At 36.2% G+C, this 16,059-nt stretch overlaps 1 protein-coding gene across 1 annotated transcript in view; it reads left to right on the forward strand.

The window, feature by feature from the left end:
- Positions 1 to 15,624: 15,624 nt before the first annotated feature.
- Positions 15,625 to 16,059, forward strand: part of LOC137387864 (uncharacterized) — a 31,075-nt gene continuing 30,640 nt past the window's right edge. The window contains exon 1 of the mRNA XM_068074379.1: positions 15,625 to 15,665. The gene's annotated coding sequence lies outside the window, so the exon portion shown is untranslated. The remainder of the gene's footprint in view (positions 15,666 to 16,059) is intronic.

The following is a 16,059-nucleotide window of genomic DNA, read 5'->3' on the forward strand; positions in this document are numbered from 1 at the left end:
AAACAAACTCAAGTAAATATAAAAATAGGCTAACATTGGTCGATGTTATTCCAGCTTGCAAAACTGTGAAGCTGTAAATTAAAAGGAACAGTAAGACATTTTTTTACTTTGACTTTATTTACAGTTTGTTATTGTTGGAGGAATTGGACTCGGTGCTGTCAAGCATAATACTGGAAGTTGGGTAAGTGGTGTGTAGCATAGTAAAGTCCAGATACATTATCTTACAATGAAATCTGACATCTGGTTAGCTAAAACAACCTAACAATATTATATATTAAACTGAAGGTGTGTTATGACTTCTGTGCAAGCTAAATCAAACTACAAAAGGTTTATTGAGTCAAAATACACTAGTGCCCTTCTCTCTCTCCCTCTCCCTCTCCTTCTCTCTCTCTCTCTCTCTCTCTCTCTCTCTCTTTCCCTCTCTCTCTCTCCCCCTCTCTCTCTCCCCCCTCTCTCTCTCCTCCTCTCTCTCCCTCTCCCTCTCCTTCTCCCTCTCCCTCTCCCTCTCCTTCTCCCTCTCCCTCTCCCTCTCCTTCTCCCTCTCCCTCTCCTTCTCCCTCTCCCGCTCCCTCTCTCTCTCCTTCTCTCTCTCTCTCTCTCTCTCTCCCTCTTTCTCTCCCCCCCCCCCTCTCTCTCTCTCCCCCTCTCTCTCTCCCCCCCCCCTCTCTCTCTCCCCCTCTCTCTCCCCCTCTCTCTCTCCCCCTCTCTCTCTCTCCCCCTTTCTCTCTCCCTCTCTCTCTCCCCCTCTTTCTCTCTCCCCCTCTCTCTCCCCCTATCTCTCTCTCCCTCTCTCTCTCTCTCTCCCCCTCTCATCTCAGCTCTGTTCTTTCTACCGCTGGTTTTGATGGCCTCTACTAGTGTGGGTTTGCGTGTTTCTTACAATTGTAGAAGTTACTATAAACATAGTTTGTGCTCAGTAAGTGTTGATCTTTCAAGTAGGATTTAGATGTGTTTCTCACTAGTGATAGAACTAAGGCTAACAGTATTACTAAATTTTATACACCAGTAACCAATATTTTTAGGTGTTTGTAGAAGTCCTCAGTTTATTAAGGATTTATTTACCACTGTTATTTATTGTACATGATCAGTAAACTGATAGTTAAAAACTTACATTAAGTTGCAAGCTGCTATAAACAAATACAAAATTTTGTGTGCAATAAAAGCTGTAATAAAAGTATTTTATGATGTCACTATCACTGATGAACTAGTCTGGGGAGATAAGCTAAAACATTTTGAACAAATTTTGCTTAATGCGGTAGTCACAATCCAAGACTACCAACAAAGTTGTAGTCGACCAAAGTTGTGATTATCAATTGTACCAGATATAGAGTACTTGCGGCTGTCATAGATTACTTATGACTTACTCAAGATTAAATTCTTTACAGTAACCATAACAAAAGTGGTAAATATACAACAATAAACTGTGATGTCAGTTACTGGTATACTGAGTGACTTACAAAGTGTTAAACTAAGCATAAAACTTGAAACGCTGCACAAATTAGTTGCAGCAAACATGATTACTTTAATTTTTAGAATTTCACAGGCACCAATAATTTGTTGAATGCTCCAAATTAAAGTTCTCCAAATTGTTGCTGTTGAAACACATCTAAAATAAACTGCAATTTAAAATACTTTGCACAGTTATTAAGAACAGTTAATGCTCTTTAAATAGACCATTAAAAGTTGGCTGACCTTCACACTAAATTGTTAAACATCAATTTGGCAATCTCTTTTAAAACTAAAACACGCTCAATTTGTTTGCACGCAACAAACGCTGCTTTGGCCTTGAACGTCATTTTGGTTCTGATCTCTTTTGCAGAGTTGGTAATCCCGATATGGAGTGCTTTACTGTGCTGTGGAGCAGTCTGTAAATGCCGCCTTCCAACTCGCTCAAACTATCATGTGCAGTACGTTGTTCTTGCTCTCCAAACTCAACAGCAGTGTGTGGTCTACCCTGGAGCAGTTCCAGCTTAGCAAGTCAACATGAGTGGCTACCATGTCACAACAGCTGGTCAAGTTCCAACAGGTAACTATTTTAAATCTCAAATCAGTATGCATATATGCTACATGCTACATATATGTTACACATGCTATATGCATATCCATATACGCTATATCCAGATATTCTATATCCATTTATGCTACACATGTGTTGTTTATCTCATTTCTTTTGTTTAATGTGGCTGTTTCTGACCTGCAAATGATGTAATACTTTTCAGTAAGGCACAGATGGCATTTCTTTGTTTGGTTTGAATAAGGTCTAGCTTACTGCTAATTTCCCATTTAATCCTGTAGCTTTTATTGTTATTCTTAAGTTTCCAGATGTGTTTACCAAGTTCTGTGCTGTTTTGTTTGTCTCTGTGTATGAAAGAGGTCGTGCGGTTTCTAAATCTGGATTTGAAGTCGGTTGTGCACAGTCCTATGTAGGTGCTCTCGGGGCCCGTATTTTCTTTAGCCACTATGGCCTAGATATGGGCACCGAGAGCACCTACATAAGACAATGCACAGCTGACTTCAAATTCAGATTTAGAAACCACACAGCCTCTTTTATACACAGTGAAAATTGAAACAGCACAGAACTTAGTAAACACATCTGGAAACTTAAAAATGACAATACAAGCTACAGGATTAAATGGGAAATTATGCAGTAAGCTAGACCTTATTTAAACCAAGCAAAGAAGTGCCATATGTGCTTTACTGAAAAGTATTACAACATTTGCAGGCCAGAAACAGCCACCTTAAACAAAATAAATGAGATAAACAACACATGCCATCACTCCAAGAAATACCTTCTTAGCCAATACGATCCAGGCAGAGGCGAAGCTACAAACACCACCAACAACACCAGGAGAGGCAGTTTCACCAGTCATTCAATGCAAGTCACCTGAAGAGTGCACCAGCACAAAACAGACCTGTCGGGACCCCAAAGAAAAACATCAATCTGGAAGAAAGATAAGTCAGGTTAACATATTCCAACACTCTAGTTAGTTATAACACTCCGCACTTTTTAGAGCGTAGAGTGCTGTTAGCAGTAGGCCTGACCACTTATCTATTATATATGTATATATATGTATATATATATATATATGTATATATATATATATATATATATATATATATATATATATATATATATATATATATATATATATATATTCATGCTACTTGAAGTGCTGTTTCGGCTACCTAACCCTCATCAATGCAGCTCAACCTAGAAATAGAGGTAATTCCCCTTGCCATTGAAAGTATGAGAGTTGACGTTTTTGCCAGGAAACAAGTGCGAGGTCTCCCAGACTTTCAAAAGGTCAACAAAAGAGTTCTCAAATAACAAAGGTTATGAGCTTGATATGATATGAACTGTATCCATATGCTATGCACATTATTTAAGAGAAAAGAATTGCATTCCAAAATTTTAAAAAAAATTTCGTCAAGTACTAATAAACATAAAAAGTCAAGAGCTGTCATTGACACTACTTTATGCTGTATGGGAATGAACATGGGTAAATTAAAACATAAACTTCTAGGTGTACAATGAACTGGTTAAAAAGTTGTAGTTATTAGAGTGTTTTATTATCATTGACACATCATGAAACTCGTCTTTGATAAGAAGAGAAAACTACTAATTTCATCATTGCCCTGTCAGTATAATGTATAAACCATTATTCTGTTGTAGCTCCAACACTGGTACAGCAGCAGCCACTGGCTGATTATAGTGCCCTGCCACAGCAACCTTCTGCATGCTATGATCTTGGATAGACAACTCCTAACCAAAATTTCCAACTTACCAACAACCCCAGCAAACCTAAATAATAGGTTTAGTAAGATATAGCTATTTTAAAGGCTATCATAAATATTATATTCAAATATTAGCAACAGTAAGAAACATTGTGACTGAATCTTAACCGGTGTGCACATCAATGTGTCTGCTGGAACAGAAATTGATATTTTTATACATATTTTTCAACTTCACCTTATTTCACTAACTGTCTGCTAAATACACTGTGTTTTCCTTTTCTTCAGTAACAATGGGAAACTATCACAAATATATGACATGTTTCCTTAATACGTTTGTTAAGTATTTATGAGCAGATAACTTCTTACTGTATTACTCACACAAGAAGTTTAAAAATGGTATGGGAGTTGCTTGTTCACTCCAAATGATCAGGCAACTTCTAACCAATGTATGAATCATTTATGCAAAATATTACTTTGTTTTGTTTTCTTTTGCAACACATTGTTCTAAATGTTCCAAATATTTTCCATTTAACGTAGTTAATGCGCTGTAGATCAACATCTATACAATAAAATCTAAAAAAAGATAACTATTGCACTAGACCAGCAGCCTTTAACCCAAACACAAACCATCATGCTTACATCCTTTCTTTCATTTGAGCAGTAATCAATGTTAGCTCATGCTTATATAATATTCTGTAGATCTAATAAAATAACAGATTTACAATACAGGCAATATTAATAAAATTCTCACTTTGTCTGTTCCTAGCTACAGAACCATCTACTCGAAGCGCTAAAAAAGTTGTGTTTTAAAACAAACATTAAAGTATTTAATTGGTTAAGTTAGATAGTATAATCTTGAAATAGTGTAGAGCATGCCAGCCAACCCTGATCTGGCCAAAGAATTAGCCAGTCATCTAGCTACAGCCCCTCAGGCTAGCAAGAAGACAGCTTAAAGGTTGACTTGCAACAAAATTCACATTACAGTTATTTGGTATCAAAAGATTCGCCATGTCTTACTCTGTTGTGTGGTAGGTGCCAAATATGTGGAAATGTGTTTAAAAGCTCTTAAAAGCTCAAAAACAAAAAGCCGCCGTAGATTGGAATCTCTTGATTTCGATGACGTATACGCGCCGTTTGATTATTGTCTTGTCACGTGATGTTCTCGCGTGAATTGAAAGGCTAATAAAAAGCTCAATATCAAACTTATCGTAGCAATAGTTTATGACAAACACTTCGGGTTTTACCTAAGACCCCGTATCAAATATAGATGCTCGCTACTTTACAGTTTCGGCTTGGCCATTCCGTTCGACAATTCATGTCTGAGTTGCGATCATAAAAAATGTCAAATTCTGAAGAGTTAAGACCCTGGCGTTTCGAGCCTGACGCTCTATCTGAAAAAGATCCTCAACAGAATCAAACCTCCCAGCAAGTAAGCACCACCACTAGTCAGCTTTTATGTGCCAAGCTAGCTAGTAGTAATAGTTTTAGCTTGAGAGTGATAGAACGAATATTATTATTATATACATGTATATGATTTTAATAATGATAATTATCGCTTCATATTGCGAAAAACTAATTACATATTTTTCTCGAATGACAACATTAACAATTTTAATATTTAAACCTAATGCTGCACTGATATACTGTTGGATAACATCAACCTGATGTATTAGCTATGGTTGCATAGACATATCTGTTCATTTCTTTAGGAGCTAATACCACCGGCTACAGAGTGGTGTGTCTGCAAGCGCTGTCAAGACATGCCATCTCTTCTTGAATGTTTGTGCTGCCATGATGCTGAGTTTCCGCATCGTGTCCATGACCGCGGGGAGCATGAATGCCTGTGTATGCATCCTGGTGTGGATGAACTTGTGGCGCCCACCCCTTGAGTTGGGGTGGAATAATTACCTGCGATATCATAGTGAGTTGGATTTTCATTTAATGCCAATAACACCAAAGCTATGCTAATGTGTCATGCATTATCTACAATTCTTGTGTTATACATTTAATGCATCGGTTGAACACACATATTCTGAACTAGTGGAACACAAGGAGAATTATTATACTTGGCTTGTACACTTACTACAGTAGAGAGTGTATTAGTTTTATGATTGTATTATATAAAGATCGAGATTATTTTGATGATAAGCAATTATTGTTTTTCAATAATTGTTTTGGTAGATAATCTATTGCCATTTGGAGAGCCATCACCAAATGCTCGGAAAAGGTTGTGTGCATACCGCAATCTTGTGTTTTGTTTTATGCCGCAAATCTTGTTTGCAAGTCTGCAAACTCTTCTTCATCATCCGTTGGTGGGAAAAGAGCCCAAATCTTAGACACCAAGCAGGCAGGTAGAGGCCGTAGAGGACGAATTTGCGGCATAAGCCAAAACACAAGCTTGCGGTATGCACACAACCTTTGTAACAACATCCGTTGTAATGGACCTCACTCTCAGGCCGTGGGAAATTAGATCGGACTGGCATCGCTTGAAGCCTTCCAGCTCTATGGCGTTAGAGCTGGTGGTCTCCGTTGACTGCAAAGTAAAAAAGTTACGACCAACAATCACTTTCACATTATTTGAATGAATTATTTAGCTATATCAGCAATTTCATGTTTATGTATTAATAACTACTAAAAAATTTTACCTTGACAAGATGGCTGCTGACTATTAAACCGCAGCTCTGATCCATCATAGTGTACGCCCCGTATAGTGCGCAATGCCCCAGACTATCGCATCTACCGTCACCTGCCAAATCAAGCTCCCAATCGATTGCTGCCATCAATCCCTCGTTATGCAGGGTGTACTGCTCAGCAATACACTGTAAAATATTGTAAAACTTCATTGTACAAGATTAATTTGTATCATTATCATTAGTCTAAGAATGTAGAATCCTCTTCCCCTTTTGTGCTATATTATGATGAAGAATCAGAATTTTAAATTATAATATATTTCGCTTGAAGAATGACATGTTTTCATTTCAAGAAAAAAATTGTTTCTAAATGTCGTTATTCAATTAGTTTGCCCAGCTTTTACTCACATTTTCCAAGTTTATGGGTAAATATTAACACTCACACCATGTAAGTATTCTCTTTGTTGGTAGAGGCAAATGCTGTTGCTTGGTATCGCGATGTTCAGGAGCGACAGAAAACGGAGGTTCTGCGTAAGGCATCCGCCAGAAAAGAGTGATGCAGCTGCCAGCAAGGGTTGATGACGTGAGCTCTGTTCACCCTGGCAGTTGTTTCCCAAGTGTACAATTGGTGACAGGAGGCACATGTAACCTTGAACTCTATCCATCCGCCTTCTCACACCATCGTGAATGAGCAGGAGAGGGCTCAGGCGTGGCAGTGAAATAGTCGCTGGAGTGCTGTCACGCTTACTATTATTTTCTCCACTTTGAAGGAGGATTTGGGTCTGAAATCACAACACAATAGTTGACTTGCAATAAGATTTGTACAACATCATTTCCTGTTATTATATCATATTTGCTTGATCAGAAAAAGAATAAATATATAGCCATGCAATCATGACACAGATTTTACAAAACCTTATCAGAATCCATGATATTGTAAACATAAAAATGTGAGTAATAACTCTATGGATATTCTTTATATTTTGTCAAGTTTAGTGAAGTTCAGCTCTATCTTACATGTAATTGGAGAGAGTTTGACGCTGGCCAACATAGCACTCAAACTCTTCCCAGTCTTCAGTGGTTGGCACAAACTCTTCATCATTTAATACTAATAATAATCATCTAATAATACTAATATGCTATTAACGATGATACCAGAAAATGACAATAACTATTTTATCTAACATATCAATAAGTGAGTGGGGTTAAGAAATTTGGCGAAATTAATCGTGAAACTTATAACATTTTATCAATTATAGATTAATATATTACGTTTTACAGATAGATATGCAGTATGAAAAAGTTTTGTTATTATAATAAGAATAATACACGTAATTAAAAAGATAAAATACTAATAATATCATATATTACAATTAAATGACATTAATAATGTAATATGAAATATAGATTAATACAGTAGTATTACGGGAATACTAGAAAATAACCCGAGTTACAACTACTAATACAAGTGGTTCATAAAATAAATTACTCACGTGCTTTGGTGGAATGTGGAGTATGCAAACAGGTTAGAAAACATGTCGTCTTTGAAATGGCGAAAACAAAGGTAAGAGTGAGCAGGCGAATAAATAAAGTTTGTCACATCCAGCTTCACCCAGTTGCTCCACGCCCGGTGAAGGTCTGGTCTTTTCTCTGCCCTTGGCTTAGAAAAAAGGTGCTTCTCAGCTTGCCAGCTGCACAAACACGATGTGGCGCGTTAGAGATTATGACGAATTGAAATTAACAAGTTTAATACGAGAAAGCGTATCTGTTATTTGCAATAGATAAAACTTGAACTGAAACTAACATTATCTGATCATGTGACTTACAATTCCCGCCATATGGCGCGAACAACTTCTACAGCATTTTTCGACCATCATAGCGGACCAAAAGGCTCATCATTTTTATCAGAGGATGATATGCAATCGTTCAAGCTAAGTTTAAAAAATTAAACATATTTTTATGCTACGTTTAGAGATATCAGTGCTCAAAGTTGCAGCATTACGATGCCGATGAAATAGACGCGTAAGAACAATAGACATGGTTTTTATTGCAAGCGTGAAGTATATTTGTGAAAATATTTCGACAAATAAGGATGCATGAAAGTGTAAACATAAACTATCTCGCACACATTTTAGCCGTTTTAGCACACATACGTCACATTTTAGCCGTTTTGGAAAACGAATCCAAACTAGGGCGGTCTCGTGTGGCTGCGATTTTCTGTTCGTTTTTGAGCTTTTACGAGCTTTTAATCACATTCCCACATATTTGGCACCTACAACACAATAGAGTGAGACATGGCGAATCTTTTGATACCAAATAACTGTAATGTGAATTTTGTTGCAAGTCAACCTTTAAACGAGTCAGATCTAGAAAGAGATGGCTGTATCCTACCAGGCCGAGAGAAAGATCGACCAGGTTGGCCAATAGCATGGCTGGCAACTTGCCAGCACTAAGAAAATCAGCAAAAATAAAACAATTGGTTCAGAATGCCTAAACCAATCAGCTGGCCCTCACCAAGCCAACCTCGTGGATGAGATCTTCTGCAGCACTGTGACCAACCCCTGTCTGTAATGGCACCAACTGACTGTGTTAACTCCCACGTTGACTGACACAATGCGAGCTGTAGCAAAGTTTCCTCACATTAAATTTCAAGAGTGGCAACAACCACCCGTCAGGTACTTGAAAAAAGCCAGCTAGACAGATGTTGACAATCTACAGCCGATTCATTAGCCATCTTGCAGTTCTAATGCATTAGCTAACAAAGCAGGTCCAACAGCTGCAAAACAAACAGCACAGCGCCAATGAGGTGCCACAGCCATTTGGTGCTGGAATTACAGAGGACAGAGTCAAGTCTAACTAGATTGCTTGAGCAAAAAATGCTTAAAAAGAGAAACAATGAAAGGCTGCAGCAAGGCCCTCCTCACTCTTAGCCCCGGCAACATGTGCACTGGCCGGCTGGACGAATCCATGAAGCCAGAACGTGGCTAGAAAGTGAACGATCTTACAAGTTTTTCTCCATTTTTTGTCAGGAGCAGCATTTGCTGTTTATAAACAATTAGCATATCATGTCAAAGAAGACTACTTTAAGCTAAAGCCAGCTTTATTGAAACGTACTAGCGTAGACAAGTTCAACGCTTACAAGCTGCTGCAAAACAGAACTTTAAGAGACTGTGGAGCTGTGGATGTATATCTGGCAGCTCTACAATGTTTAGCCACATTGATGGAACAGTTAGAACCTGACTAGTTGCCCAAATTTGTCTTCATTGCAGTATTACCTCTATAAGTGGCTAAACAACTAAAATCTATTGCTTCTGTAGAAGATATGACTCTCTTGGAGTTAGTGAACATGGCCAGCATGATGACAACTGCAGGAAATGGTGAAACTTCCGCATGTGCTGCTGGGGAAAGGAGGTAGCATTGGCAGCGCCGTGAGGTGAGATGCTACCGCTGTTACAAAGTTGGAAGTATGAAATGTGTGGCATGGACTTACTGTTGACATCACATGCATGGGCCAAATCAAATACCTTATTTAACCATTGTGTTGCGGCCCTAAAAGATTTGCAATATGGTTAAAACTGAGAGATGAGACAGCTAACTCTCCATTAGCACATTTGGTATGCATACTTGAAGCGCGGGGTCCCTAACAAAAGTTGCTTTCTGACAATGATTCAGGCTTCAGAAGCGTGCAGATGTCTAGCATGCTAAAGACATGAAACGTAAAACATTTGCTAAGTTGTGCTTACAGGCCATCTGGTAATGGAATATTTAAACGTAACCATCTGACAATTAAAAGAATGGCTGCGAGTTTATGCAACGAGGTTAACAGAATGGTGTTTTCGTACAACAATACCCCAAACAGGCAAGGTGTTGTACCTTTACAAATGGTATACTCCTATACAGTAAGAGATCTTGACATTGTTGATGAGCCACAAAAATTTGCAGGTTGAGTGCTAAGAAGCCTGTACAAAGTTGGTGAGACAATGTACGTTAAGACGCATGCTAAAGGTACTATTGCATAAAAAGGAGCAGTAACTAAGTTGATATCTAATGTAGTCTTGGAGGTCGATGGCACAAACAAGCACATTGCAGACATACGCTTAGCTGATTGTGATAGCAAAGATGCCAGCAGTGGTAGGGCGTCAAATGACCATGCTGTGAAAGTAGGATTTGATTTTGATGATGTCAACACTTGTAAAACTGACAACAGTTCTGTGAACACAGATGCTGAAATTGATAGTGATCATTGCAAAGAAAATACTGAGGTAGGCAATATTAGTCCTGTTAGAGACAGGGGACCTCCAGAAAGCAGTGTATCCCGTATCTTAGTATCGCTAAATGAGTGGTTTAGATGGCACCACTTATACCACTTATTAGCAGGTATTATTAGTACCACTCATGATGTGGTATTTATAGCATCACTCATACAGAGATATTTATATGTGAGAACTTTGTGTACCCTAGAATCAAATATGGAAGGAAAAAGAATTATTTAATTTTTTACTATAATAGTAGAAACAGAGTATTAAAATAAAATTACTATTCTCCTAAATCTGAGAGCAATTCTGTGAAGTATATATATTAGCTCACTTTTTAGGAAGCTGTCACATGTTCAATTTCATTGTGAGAACATAGAATTTTGTCATTTGTTTATACTATTAGCTTTCAGTTGAAAAACATCCTTAATGACATCAACTATTACATAAAAAAACAGATGTATTTTAATTTTTTGTAACTCAAAATTTTTTATAAAAAAATTTTGAGACTTTTCATCACTCCTATCAAAACTACAATGTGTGGTGCAACATCTTTCAATAACAAAGCAACTATAGATAATATACTGTATGTTTAATTGTACTAAGACAATTTATTAAAAGAAATATTTATTGCTTCTCTAATGTGAGACACTTTAGCGGAAGAGTGAGAATAATTTTCATAGGGAATAGAATTTGGCTCGTTAAATAATATCAAAAAGAAACTTAAACTGATAACCTGATTACGAATTTAGTAGAATTCTGAACATGTCTTCAAATGTCTAAATGAAAAGCTATCTAGTTATTCTATCAAAGAGTTTAGCATAAATGAAAGTTTTTGTCAAAAAGTACTAAAGGAAAAACTGAGCTAATTAGGTCAACGAAATTCTAGTGTGCATACGCTTGACCTATTTTACAGTTTTTACTTACAAAAATTATTTGGTTCAGTGCGCTCAAGCACATTATCAACTCTGATATACAGCGGTTTTTAACGATTTAATACCTTGAGATACAAAAATGTTGACTTATGAACAGTTGGAGATCTTAGGAAAATTCTGAAAATCAATTTTCTCTTGAGATTCAAGACAAGGTTGAGACTGGTGCCGATGTTGCTGCTAGGTTGCTAAGTGTGTCAAACACTGCTTACAAGAGCAGTATCACTCAGTATTTTTCAACGCTAAGTATGAAAATTTATCCAAAAAGTTGGTTGAAATTGAAAGTGAAATTGAGCATCCTAAAACATTCTTCAACATACAGAGTTCTCTACTCCATGCAAGGTTACTTATAATTTTAATATGTGATAATAATAACACGTTTCATAGCACCAATATAAACATAGCTCCAGCAAAACCAGTTATTTTTTCATAATGCTTTACAGTTTAGGCAGCAGAGTGCAAAACACACAGTGAACTATATGTATATCGTTTAGATTACGTGTTGAGTACTGATTATTTTGTACCCAATATTACCGGTGTGAGCTATTCAGTCATAGCGAGATACTGTTAGAGCCAAGGAAGGTGAGTGATCTGCCAGCCTGCTTCCAGTCAACTACTAGTATTGTATATACTAGCTGGCTAGTTATAGCTCTACTCACATTTGCATCAAGTTTGTGTAGCGTTAAGTCAGTACGGGTGTGGTAGATTGTTTTCAGTAATTAACTAAGAACTAAAGAATTAAGAACTAAGAAGTAATCACTAAGCACCAAGTTGATATTGGCAAGTCAGTGCTTTCTGCAATTTAGTTCTAATGAGATATAAGCAGACACTATGAAATATTTACACACAATTGAATGAAAGACCTGTTTGAATTGTAAGAGCCAAAGTGATAGTACTATAACAAAAGTCTCGGGTATTTCTATATAACAGATTTGATGAAGTATAGTTTAAATAATATAAACCTCATTTACAAATGATTAGTTTTCATACTGAGAAATCTTTTTGCAGGCAGATTACAACTTGGAACATTCCAGTAGGTTGCTGCACAAACTAGCCAAATATCTATATTGTATGGATTTGTTGTCTTTTCACACAAAAATTTGTTTACGGTAAACTCAAACATTCTCATACAACTGACAGTTCTGACAGTATAAGTTTGCTTGTGCCTTATGCCAGCACTAATAAGAATGTTGTTTTTTGATAATGCATTATGCATGTAGCTTACACAGTACAGCACAAAACAATCATTCCAATAAACATTATATATAGACATGAATCAATCAATAGATCACATGTTGATTATTGATTATTTTGAAGCCTATCATTACATTTATTTGCTACTCAGTCAAAGTGTACAAGTACAGCTAAGAGAGGTGAGGGATTCATCAATTTGCTGCCAGCCAACTTATGTAACTGCATGTACTAGCTAGTTACAGATCTAATGGTATACAAATTCAAATGAATAAAAAGCTCGAGAAAGTGTAATAGATTCTTACCAATTTTGCAAACTAAAAATTGTTTTGAAAATAGTGAGGTGAAGCAATGAGTTGAAAATTAGCTTGCAAGAGTAGAGGTGTACTTGCTACAGAAAGTTTACATTTTTATGTCTAAAATATGAGCTGATTTACCTGCTGTATCAGACACAAAGACTGGTTCTCTGTCTTAATGTTGTTTCTTTCATCACAACTAATGCTAACTAGTTTGAATGTGTTCTTATTTTAAGTTATTAGGGCAACTGTTAAGTGTTTTAAAACACGATATATGCTATGAAAGTTTTCCAATACTTTAGACTGAGTTCTATTCAAATGACATCACATGGGTATGACTTCTCTTAACTTGATAACACGAGACTTAACTGTCTATGCTCAGACTAAATAATGTACCTTTCCAAAATTGTTGTAATTGGTCAAGTAGCTGACAGAAGGTAGCGGAAATGTTTCGCTTGCAGATGGAATAGATCAGAAATAAACTAACCACAACAATAGCTACAATAGCAATGTGATTATGTTACAATAAAAGAGAGACAGCCAACAAGCTATTAGACAAGGCTTATTACATTAGATAAATGCATTAGCAGTTTATACATGTGTAACAGTTTGTATACATGTATATTCTCTATAAAATAACTTAAATGTTTTTCAAACTGCCAAAAAGTTTTAAGATTTACTCTTGAACAAATAGTAACACTCAAAACTGATTTAATCGAGTTTAAGCAAGTTTATCATTCAAAATTCTTCTTACTGAGCCAAAGCATCATGCATAATTTTAGTGTTTTAAAAAAATGTTTGTTGTCAGATATGATAGTCAATGTCACAAACTATTTTTAAAAATCAGAGAAAACTTTAACTATTTTGAAATGGTGTAAACATTGGGAGGCATGAAAAAATATTGTTTCAATGTTTAGAATATGTTGATTTAATTAAAAACTTTAGTAGTTCTCTACAAATGTAACTAAATAGCTGGATTTCAGACTTTTGTATTACGAAGTAAAAACTGTACGAGAGTGATCACTGCAAACTCTCAATTAGTATGTATTTCTCTTATCAAGCGATATTTGATAGCCAACATGAGTGTTTGTCTTGTGACTTACTGCGGAAAGCCTGTTTGTATTCATATAGTTTCCTACTGACTGACCCAGTGACAGCAACTTTGAAGAAGTTTATCATGCTAAATAACAGGCATCTAATGCTGGCAGATTCACAATAGATTAGCTGATAAATGAATTGTGAGCGCTTTTCTATGTGTACCCTCAGGCCTTTGCGTTACCTCTATGTCTTTCTTTATGGTAGGCATAAACAATATTTATTATTAGCAGCAAAGAGCAATTGAAGCCTACATTAAGCTAAGCTTGACCTTATCTTCTGCAAATAACATTCGGTCAAGCATGATTCACTTTATTGAAATACTACGGGTATTTATAAAAGTCATAGTTAATCGATGATTCTCACACTAGTATAGCAAGTAAGAGAAACCTTCAGTGTTGGTGATTGTTGGTACCAGCCTCACTTGTGTTCTGCTCTCAAGGAAACTCACACTAAATTTGGGTAGTTTGATAAAATACATGAACGCTACTGATAAAACTGGCTCCAATCTCATAACATTAATTAGCATAAACCAAAGGCTAAGTATGACAAATTTCTATTAGTTAGAAAACATTGATTTTCATTAAACTCTTAGAGTTTAGAGTTTATCCTTTTTATACAATTTCAAAATTCTTTTTAAAAAACATGAGTTCGTCCTAGCTCCTAAAGATGAAAGTTGATTTTCTGGATTCATCTAAGGTTGACTTCATAACTCACAGTGAGCTCTATTTGATAAAGTTTTGGCACGGCAGCCAAAGTAGAGTGCCTGTTGCAACTGCTTTTTCTTCTCAATAATCACATCCGCTCCTGTGCAGAAGCCTTATTGGGATATCCTATAGAACTAGAGATTGGGGTCAATAGTTTTTCAAAACTTTAAATTGCCAGATGGTGTTAGTGACTAGTATACAAGTGGTTAATTGCTTAATTTTCAAATGATTTTTTGTCTATCTACCAACAAACACTGAGCCTAGATTGACAAGTTAGTGTTTTTTTTGCCCGAGGGAAAAATAGACACAACTAATAAAGATTAACACAGAAGTTAATAGACACTATTTTGAATAATGAGGGCTTTAGTTATAGTATAACAGTCAAACATATTTTGACCTAATTTCTAACAAGTAGAGACAAAAATACAAACTTTTAAACTAATCATCACGGTAGAAATGCGGGTATGATATTAGCGGGTGATGGTTGGTTAAAGATGAGATAGTGTTGGTTGAAAGAGATAGGTGAGGGTTGAAAAGGTTTAATGGTTAACTCTTTACAATTTTCTGTTTTTTCCGAGTTTATGAATTAAATTTTACACGCTACTACATCACTTAGCAAAAGATAAAGAACAATCAGTTTAGCTACCAGAGTACAGCATGTGGTATGTAAAGCTAAACATTGGGATGACAAATTGATAAGATAAACAAGTGCGAAGGTTACAAAATATCTGTTACAAGTATAAGCAGTGATAGGAAGTCAGTTCACTAAAAACTAACAGGCTTGCTGACTACAGACCTACTCTTAGCCTAGTATTCTCTGAAGAATGTAAGTAAGCCTATCAAATATAGCACAATAGGAAGGTTATTATACTACAATTTAGGAGAAATAAATAATAAGCTAGTTAGCAATATTCACGGAAAAATTTTGGTTATTGATTATCTAAAAACAGTGCTTTTGCATCACTGGTTTGTTTCATTGCCAATACAATTTGCTGTAATAAAACTCTGAGAGTGAAAAGTGGCTCTCAGCTATTTAAACCTTAGTCATTTTTATCTTTGGTTTAGTAAGTCTTTGCTATACTAAATTATTAATATTTTGCTACTACAACGATAGATATACAGGCTATTTCCTTTTTGTGATTATTCAACTAGCGACTGTTGGTTTTAAAGACAATCTATAAATTTGTCAGATAAGTAAATGATGCTTGCTAGAAAGCTTC

Source organism: Watersipora subatra, chromosome 2 (assembly GCF_963576615.1).
Source record: "Watersipora subatra chromosome 2, tzWatSuba1.1, whole genome shotgun sequence".
Classification (NCBI taxonomy): domain Eukaryota; kingdom Metazoa; phylum Bryozoa; class Gymnolaemata; order Cheilostomatida; family Watersiporidae; genus Watersipora; species Watersipora subatra.